Raw genomic sequence first — 10,882 nt, forward strand, 5'->3', positions numbered from 1 at the left:
TCCTTCTAAATCTTATGGTTTAGTTGTTTTTAATCTTTGAGCCTGAATTTCTATTCTCCACCCCAGGACATACTTATTGTCCACCACAGGTCATGGTTATTCTCATTTTAGAGTCAGATAAGCTTCAGTCAAAGAACCGTACTGTTATTAATCCTAAGACATAGTCATTCTCAGCTCTAGAATTTAGTTATTCTAAATCTCAAAACTTAGTCCTTCTCAAACCAGTAACTGACTGTCCAGATTGTTCTCCCTACAGTCAAATTTTAGCACTAGAACAAATTTACTAGTTCCTAACACGTAATTTTATTCATTTCTATACCTACCAAGAACCTAGCCCATGGTTTCAAAACTAAAGTTTAGCCAGTATCATATAGTCATTCTCACAATATATTTAGTCAACCCATTCGGTTTTGTTTGGCCAAAGGATTTGACCAATCTTTGATTTAAGGACTTGATTATTTTTGCGAAACAGTTCGGTTGTTTTCAGCCATAATTATTCTGACAGCTGACAATTCTGGCTGTTTTTAATTGAAAGAAACCAAGAAATGCCCATTTCTGAACTAACATTGGCAAACATTTACCCATTGTCAAATCGTAAGTTTTGGAAAATGCTACAGTTTATTATGTTGTTGTCCGTTAGGTAATTAACTGGGAAAAGTGAGTGTTTCAGCAACATGCAGAGGTTGTGAAAGTCGCTAGAAAATGGCCAATAGGTGTCAGAGGGTAGGTACAATAAAACAGTTTTTAAACCGATATATCTTACAATAGTTATAGAACTTTTCTTCTTAAAACATCATTTTAAAACATTTAGGAATAATAAGTTTATCACTCCACCTCACAGCTTATAAAAGTGTGGTATTTTAGTTTAGAAATTATAACTTTTCTTTCATAAGGCCATTGCTTGAATTGGGAAGATCGGAAATGAACTATAGCTAATGTTAAAATATATATGTACAGGGTGGCCCGTAAGTCCCTACCCATCCATATGGTGAGTTAATTATTGATTCTTCCACATCAACACACGAATCTCTACGTTTAACTGGTCTTCCTGAACGAGATGCATCCTTAATATTGCCAGTTTTAAGCAATTTGTTTTCCCAATTTGACATCGTTTTTCGTGTTGGTGGATCCTTATTGAATATTTCTCTAAATTTGCCAGTTATTGTATCCAGGGTGTCACCCTGCGCTCATGTATCCATCTACTTGTCACAATACGCTCTTCAAGTGTAAATGGTCTTACATCTGCCATATTTCTCTGAAAAACAAGAAACAAATTTATAATACATGCGTAATTGAATATAACATAATAACATATGGATGGGTAGGAACTTACGGGCCACCCTGTACAAGTTTTGTCCACTCACGTTAGAATCATGCGCATGGGGGAGGGGCGTATCGAAGGTGAAACTTCGCTGTTGACTCAATAAAGACACGTGTGCGCAGATCCAGTATTAAGTCTCTATTTATCAAGCGTTATCTTTATCAGCCACTGTTGAAACAGTTTTTGTTTGATCTTAATGCGTGTGTTAAATCGTAATTCTCTTGTTATTAGAGCTATTAAAATTCGCAGCATATTTACATATGTGAGACTACCGTTGTAACGTATACTCGTCTTTGATCATACTCGATTAACCCTTATTACATAGGTTCTTCAAGGATAATCCTTCCTCTTCACTCGTTCTTCCAAATCAGATGTGCCAAAACAGTTATCTCAACAAAAATTTAGAAACGAAACTGCTCTAGCTGAAATCAATATCAAGACAATCTGTAGTGGGTCACACTGTGCAATATTAATAGGATGGATAGTTTCGTGATTTCCACCTTCTATATCTCTAATTGTTGTAATCAAAACTATTAAATATGTTCAGTAGATGTTCACTACTGGACTCTTAGCTCACTAGCGAATTTCAAGGAAATTCATTAATAACTACATGAGATATAACATCTTCAGTTTGATTGAGTTTCTTCCTAAAAATCCGGCATGGCCAGGAGGTTAAGGCACTCGACTCGTAATTTGAGGGTCGCGAGTTCGAATCCCGTCGTACCAAACATGCTTTGTTCTTTCAGCCATGGGGGATTTATAATGTGACGATCAATCCTACTATTCGTTGGTAAAAGAGTAGCCCAAGAGTTGGTGTTGAGTGGTGATGACTAGCTGCCTTCCCTCTAGTCTTACATTGTTAACTTATGGACGACTAGCGCAGATAGCTCTCGTGTAACTTTGCGCGAAATTCGAACCTTTTACCTAATAACTTTACTGCTTTAAATCAACCGTCTCGAACTTGAATGAAATAAATAACTAAAAATAATCTACTTTTATTTTTAGGTGAAGCAGTAATAAAATATGCTAGACCGATAACTCACGTGACTTTTTACGTAGGCGCCCAAACATTTTCGTCAGGTATGATCGTTTTTTTTGTTGAATAACTTTGATTTATAGTTATACCAAACAAGACATCTAATCGTAGGTTGTAAATATCTATCAGTGAACTAAATTTGAAGAACCTCCATGAAAGTTAAATATGCTTTTCTCTCAAATAAAGTTGTCTTACTTCTGGTAGGAAGGAAAAGAAAAACAGTAAGAACCTTTGTGTGGCCTGACAGATTGGTTAGTTTCTAACTCAAGTTTTCAAAATAGTCATACAGGTGGACGATTATTACTGATTGCCAACTTTTCAGCACAGATTTACTAAATTTTATGAAATTATCCCAATTAAAGAATGTTTAGCTTCACGTGATATTAGCTTAAGAAATTAGCATAAATAATAATGCTTGATATGGCTATGTCGATTGCATGAAACTGTTAATCAAATTTCCATAGCGTTACTATAAAGAAAGCTATTAACACTGTTTTAGAGTGTGTTGTGCGTTTTCTTGTAGCACAGCCACATCGGGCTATCTGCTGAGCACCCAGCCGAGGGGAATTGAACCCCTGATTTTAGCGTTGTAAATCCGGAGACATACCGCTGTACTAACGGGGGAACGCTGTGTTAGAGACGAAAAACTATTACTGCACATTTTAAAGAATCTGGTTGGTTCTGCAAAGTATAGGTCTGTTCCTAATAATAGAGTTGCGATCCTAAAGCTAATGTGACTTGTTATGAAGTGTCACTTTTTTGCTCTAGTTTGTTGATGCGCAAAAAGCCATGATTTATAATCAGAAACATCTTAGGCGTGAAGAAGTGCAGCCAAAAAAAGGATCGAGTGCGCAACTTAGAGGAATTAAATCAAAACTGGCAGCTACACTTATAACACTGATAATAATTTTATAGCAAATATTTATTCATTAGTTAGCCAGGCCACGTATTTTGTTTTGCTCACCACCATGACCTAAGTTGAAACAAATTCATTAAAGAAAAAAACATTGAAAGGATACATCTCATCTCAAGTGTTAATATAATAATGTTATATATTGGTACCCTAGGCAGCACAAAGACTAAAGAAAAGAAATCAGAGACCTTTAAAGCTCAGATAGAGTCACTTTTTACTAAGAACTGCTAACCAGAGCGAGAGTCAATTTGCCAGAAGCACCCACAGTCTACAAAGCTACTCTTAACTGTACCGAGGAATTGACTGTCATAATTCTAACAATCCACGACTGAAAGTACGGATCATACGTGATTACTAGTGTATGCAGCTCGCACCTTAGACCTTTCGTTACGCAGTCCAACACTCAATTTAAAGAGATCATTGGATGCGTAAAATAATATTTATATTTTCGATGATAATGTTTAAGTGTTCCGATCCTTTGTTTCACCAAACAGTTTATTTGCTGTCGAATGAGGTTAGTATTTCTCACTAATATTTTGTTGATCAGAAACTTAGTTATTCAACTTGATTTTTTAGCAGCAATGTTGAAAAAAAAAAATTAGAAAGTTGCCACTAGATAACGCTAGTAATCGAATCCTCTCAACAGCCTCCAAAATCGACTTTCGGACTACTCCTTCTTGGCTGAGACCCAGCATTGCCAGATGGAGAGTGTTCGACTCGTAATATGTGTGTTGTGAGTTCGAATCCCTCTCAAAATACATATGCTCACCCTTTCATACGTAGAAGCGTTATAATGTTATGGTTAATCTCACTAATCGTTGGAGGCGTGGCATGGCCAAGCGTGTTAAGGCGTGCGACTCGTAATCTGAGGGTCGCGGCTTCGCATCCCCGTCGCGCCAAACATGCTTGCCCTTTCAGCCGTGGGGGCGTTATAATGTGACGGTCAATCCCACTATTCGTTGGTAAAAGAGTAGCCTAAGAGTTGGCGGCGGGTGGTGATGACTAGCTGCCTTCCGTCTAGCGTTACACTGCTAAATTAGGGACGGCTAGCACAGATAGCCCTCGAGTAGCTTTGTGCGAAATTAAAAAAAAACCAAAAGCCTTTTTCCTTGACAAACAACAGAAATGAGTGATGCTAAGCAGGTGTTGGTATAAAAAGGTAAGTTGATATCATTCCTTTGAGAAGAAAACGTTCAATTTTTGTTTTGGCCAATATCAGAAACTTCAGAATTTTTTTTAAATTTTGCTGATAGTGGCTCAATGGTAAATCATTTACTTCTGACACTAAAAATTAGGTTTGGATACCCGCAGTGAACATAGCAGTGTACAACAAACGAAATAAATAAAAACAGCTTTTTAATGTTTCATATTTGTATGTTTGTTTTTATTTAAATAAAAATTAGGTTATAAAACGCATTTCACGTTGCTTTTCCAAGTGCAAAAGATAATATATAATTAACAGTATTCTTTCCAAATTACAGTTGCTTTTCATATGTTGTCAAAACACGTTTAATTTCTATACCATATATAAGTTGGTTATTATTTCTTACCCCCACAGTGGAACAACAATAAATATTTGCTAGAAACGGGTTTGAATACCAGTTGTGGGCACAGCACACATTGTCTACTGTGCAATGAAATCTATTTCCATCTGCTGGTAAACTCTGATCAAATATGCCTGATCTATTGAGAGAGAGTCAGTCGGCAGCCAATCAATGCACTTTGGTAATTTCGATACTTCCAGATGTCGCTCTACAGTATCGCTAAATAATTTAAAACTATTTATAGCTTATCGTGGTGGATTGAGTGTTACTATGAAATCCTATAAGAGACGGAAAATATGAAAAATTAAATGTAATGAAATGAACGAACTCAAATAACCAAACTCATACATAAACCACTAGGTAGCGCTACCTACTTACACTTCGTGGTGTGTGTGTGTTTTTCTTATAGCAAAGCCACATCGGGCTATCCGCTCAGTTGAGAATCGAACCCCTGATTTTAGCGTTGTAAATCCGGAGAACGCTATACTAGCGGGGGGACTTACACTTCAGTTTTAAAATGTGTTTCGCATTTGACTAAAGAGAAAATTTTCATGATAAAACGAAAAACTAATTAATAAATACCCTCTATATTTGAACTAGTTCAATGGATATCACATTCATTGATGTAAGAAATGTGTGAATTATTATACTCACCCGGTTTTTTTTCTTCTTATTTCTCACTGATTCAGCGACACATTTGAGAACTCATAATATTTAAATGTGGGACATGATCCCTGTAGCGGACACAGTACAGATGTCTCCTAGTTTTTTATTGTAGGGTTCATGGTTTGTGGTATGTTTCCTGTTACGTATTATGACTTATCTCAGATAAGCCTCCAATTCAATATGTAAAGTGGCCAAGCATGGCAGATGGGTTAAGGTGTGCGACTCGTAATCCGAAGGTCACGGGTTCGTATCCCCGTCGCGCCAAACATGGTCGCCCTTTTAGCCGTGGGGGTGTTATAATGTGATGGTCAATCCCACTATTCGTTGGTAAAAGAGTAGCCAAAGAGTTGGCGGTGGGTGGTGATGACTAGGTGCCTTCCATGTAGTCTTACACTGCTAAATTAGGGACAGCTAGCGCAGATAGCCCTCTAATAGCTCTGCGCGAAATTCAGAAACAAAAAACTAAACAAACTGTGTAAAGTGTTGTAATATGAAACTAGGTTTAATGATAATTAAAATTTATAAATTACATAAATGTCGATATACACAGTTTATTCTTTTTAACAGCAAACTATTTAATACACAAACAACAGCACAATTTATAGTTATAATTATTACACATAGCGGTCTCTGCACAAAAGTTTTACAAATCTACGAACATTATCGAGTCTTCTATCTGGCCTGGAACTTTCTCAAAATCTTATCGATGGTTTACGATGAACGAGTTGATTTCGAGCTGATACGTATATAATTCACTTAACCGGAAGTTACGTAGCTCTATGTTTTTCGCTGATTGCACGTCGAGGTTTTCCGTCGATGAAGCTGTGTAATGTTTTCGTAAAAAATAATAATGCCCATTGTGAATCCGCTGAAATTAAATGGTATGAAATGTTCGAAATCTATAAATGTTCCTGGTCAAATATCTGAAGTTCACAATTAAAAGCGTTAATAACAATTGTAGCTACAGAGGGTTATAGTATACCAACTATAGCAAACCAACAATATATGCTGTGTACTGACGCGTCGCGTTGGTTATATTTATAGGAGTGAAAAGAGTTTTTAGAAAGTTCAGCCTGCACAATAATATTGAAGATATGCCAATGCTTACATGCACATATATATTGTTGATTCTTACACTCGAGAATCTTCTACAACCTTATTGACTCGGAGGGAATTTTTTAATACATATTTAACAGTATAAGTTACATGCATTTCTATATATATACGTTATTGAAACAAACATCAATATTAAAATAGGTATATGATAGTAAATCCGTCACATGCTGTACAAAGGTGCCCCACGGTTTGGGGTTTCAGGGTACTCTAGTGCAGTAACGGTGAAATCCCACATTTAGGTCAGACAAAAGCATCCCAAGAGTTGGCGACGAGTACTGTTGACTAGCTGCCGTCCTTAATTTTGGACTGATAGATTGAGTGGAAAGAAGTCAGCCAACAGTACCCACCGCCAACTCTTGGAACTCTAGTCAGATCAATTGAATGTTTAGAATTAAGCACAAAGCTACACACGGGCTATTTGTGCTCTGCCCAACCCGGATATTGAAACCCGAATTTCTAGCGGTGTGATTCCGAAGACATTCCTCTGTGCCGCAGGGGGGTGTTAGTCAGATGAAATAACAATATTTGATTGTTATTCTTAAAATGTACCAAACATCCATAACAGCGGAGTGTGTTTTTAATGCAACGGCTGAAGTACTTAACCAGGACACACTGGACTACTAGGGCACATCCTGTCACTGTGTGTTAAAAAGTCCTGGCAAAAAACATTGTTTGAAGAATCGGGTTGAGTAGGACGAAAAGATGCTCAACCCTCATTCTGTGGTGCCCAAAAAATTCGTCAAATATTTGTAATGGTTTAACAAATCGTCATTAAATCATTGTTTCTACCATAATTAATCCATCAAATGTCATTAAGAAGAAATACAAAGAATGATATTAGTTCATTCTCAGGAATGGAAACAATTTCCAGGTAGTTTTGATAAGAAAAGGAAAAACATCTGGATAAGATCCAAGATCTTTCACAACAGCGGCTGAAGACCTTCCGGAAGTTGTTTTGTTTTAAATATTTGGTGTTGATGTGAGGTACCGAATAAATAATAAATACAACAACAAACAACCAGATTACCATTTTAGAATGTTATATAGTAATAATAATAATAACAACTAAATGAAACGTGTATTCTTCAAGCAGATTGTCAGTACGTTACAATAAAGAAACTAACCAGATTTAAAGGTCAGTCTTATCTTAGGTAAGAAACAAATAGAAATCTTAGCAGTTATTTTAATAAAAATTCTATTCAAACTACCTTCAGTAAAGTTTAGTTAGTTGGCTGTTATGCATAAAGAGTTATTATAAAGAATTATAAATTATTAGAGACGCTCAAGAGCCGCAGACTTGTCACGTTTGGCATATGAATGTTGCAGAGTTATTACATCTTTAACAAGAAATAAATTTGAAATCCAAAAACTGACCATTTTTGAAAATAATGAAAATAATTCGGACATCTTTAAAACTATTGACAGAATGGTAATCATGTCGGGCAGGTGGCAACACTGCTTCTGTAGAGATGACTTGGAATGGTATTTTTAAATATCTCCTCAATAGGTCACCAGAACTTTACGATACTAAACAGAGTTCCTATTTTTAACAATATTTATGTAATAACTAAGTCACAAATTCTGTGAATGTCTGTAAATAATACAGCAAAACGTTTGAAACACTTGTTCAAAAACCAAACACTGGTGTTAACGAATTTCCCTTAGGTGACGTAGTTTGAAACGCAGTATCCGCTTTTACAATAATTATTAACCAGTAGCAATATAAAAACAACATAATAGTATAAACGATGTTGTCATTATCTCTAGGCCCGGCATGGCTAGGTGGGTTAAGGCGTTCGAATCGCACCAAACGTGCTCGCTCTTATAGCCATGGGGGCGCCATAATGTGATGGACAATCCCATTATGCGTTGGTAAAAGAGTTGGCGGTGGGTGGTGATGACTAGCTTCCTTCTCTCTAGTCTTACACTGCTAAATTAGTGACGGCTAGCGCGGAACAGAACATTAATGATTGGTATGTTTTTTGGAGGGATCATAGAGTAAGTCTCCAGAGTATTTTTGTTTGTTAGAAAACAACTATAATTTATTTACAACAATAAATTATTGTACACGAAAGTTTCCACAAACGTATGACAGTAGTAGAAATCTGAATGTTATTGAAAATGTATGAATTAGTTATCAAATTATAGCAATCTCTTGGAGATCACAAAGACCTAATCTGCTAATATTAAGTAATAAAGAGTTGTAAACATGGTAACAATAAAATTTAAGATATCTTAATGTAAATACGCCTCAAGTGACTCAACTATAAGTCAATGGGCTCATAATCAGGTTTTGGATACCCTGAGTGGGTAGAATACAAACAGTCCATTGTGTGGAACTTTATGCAACAAAAAAACGTGTGAATGACATTTCAAAGGTAATACACGTGCTTCTACACAATTCGTCACTTCCGGTTAGTTTTCAAAGTACTGAATTTCCACTTTGCATCCTTCGAATGGAAAATGCAAATTTTTTTAAATTTGTTTTTTCTCACATAAAGTTAAAATTATTTTTATTTTCAATGTTGATTTCACGTTTCTCTAGTTTGTAATACGAAATTACCCATGTATATGTAATGATTTACGTCAACACAAATAACTGGTTTAAAGGCCAAAATATAAATGATTATTAGATTCCCTTGATGAAATAATGGACTATTAAACTAAGGTTTTACTATAAAAGAATAAAAGGTGAAACTAATTATACTTTAAGCTAGACGTAATTCGATGTGGTTCTTGAAAGTGTCCTGTTTCAAGAGTAAATAGAACCAAAATTAAGAGTCACAAATATTTTTATTTCTTGCTTTCAAATTTCATATGTCACGCTATGTTGTAGCCTACAGAGTGTATAATTCTTCTCGTGATTCATGGCATGCGCACGTTTTACTGATGTCATGATAGTACAAACCACAAAGATAAGCGTTCCTTGTGTGACATCATTTTAGTGTCTGCCGAATGATAGACGACACACTACTCTACAATGATGTAAGTGGTTGAAACAGGTGACTGCTCGATACGTCCTTGGGCTCTCTTTCGGAGAAGTAACAACAATAAATATAAATATCACTTGGAACAGTCCCCAGGTATAACAGCTTTGCACCATAAAAAAAAAAAAAATCTCTCTTTCAAGTCTCCCGGTGGGACATTAGTAACTCCACGGACTTACAGTGTTAAAATCCGGAGTTCGAATCACGCGTTGAACACAGCAGATAGCCCCAGATAGCACTGCTTTAAAAATGTAAGCAAATCTTTTGAACGTTCTTTATGATATTTTAATAAATTTCAAACAGCAGAAATATCAATAGCTTCATATCAAAATACGTTGTTGTTTCTAACAGTATACAATTGTGCCACTGGGGAGCCAGATCAAAGTAAGCTGCCTACAAAGAGCAGAACTAGAAGCTAAGATTTTTTGTTGTTGTTTTAGATTTGGTTTGTTTTGCATTTCGCGCAAAGCTCTTAGAAGGCTATCTGCGCTAGCCGTCCTTAATTTTGCAGTGTAAGATTAGAGGAAAGACAGGTAGTCATCACCACCCACCGACAACACTTGGGCTACTCTTTTATCAACGAATAGTCGAATTGACCGCACATTATAACGCCCCCACAGCTGAAAGGGCGAGCATGTTTTATTCAACTGGTATTCGACCCTCAGATTACGAGTCAAACGCCTTAATCCACTTGGCCATGCCGGTCATAAAAACTAAGGTAACATAGTTCACAAGGCAGCTAATTTTATATGCCGGTCTAACTACGAGTACGTATGGTCATAAAACAGACTTATATTAATAAAACCATATTGATTCGTCAGTTGATCACTCTCGATGTTAAAAAGGTTTTCGATCGTAATACCAATACATTCTTTGTCAATTATTTTAGAGAAAACTGGTAAAGGTGAGAGAGACTGGTTATTATAAAGAAAGAAAGCAATTTTTAAAACATATGTTTTGATTTTCGTTTGTCGTTAAGCGCAAGGCTAAACAAATGAGCTCTCTATACTTTGTCCACCATGGGTATCGAAACTTGATGTTTAGGGTTGTACTAGGGTTGAGGTCATTTATTTCGATGACGATTTATTAGGCTGTAATGGACGTTCATTTTTTTTATTCTGAAAATATTTGTGACAGTATTCTTCTTACTATCATGTAGTTTTGAGTTGTTTGGAAATTTGTGCAAAACTACACGAGGGCTATCTGCGCTAGTCGTCCCTAATTTAATAATATAATACTAGAGAGAAAGCAGCTAGTCATCACCATCCACCGACAACTCTTGGGCTACTCTTTTTACCA

This window comes from Tachypleus tridentatus, chromosome 2 (genome assembly GCF_004210375.1).
Source record: "Tachypleus tridentatus isolate NWPU-2018 chromosome 2, ASM421037v1, whole genome shotgun sequence".
In the NCBI taxonomy this organism is placed as follows: domain Eukaryota; kingdom Metazoa; phylum Arthropoda; class Merostomata; order Xiphosura; family Limulidae; genus Tachypleus; species Tachypleus tridentatus.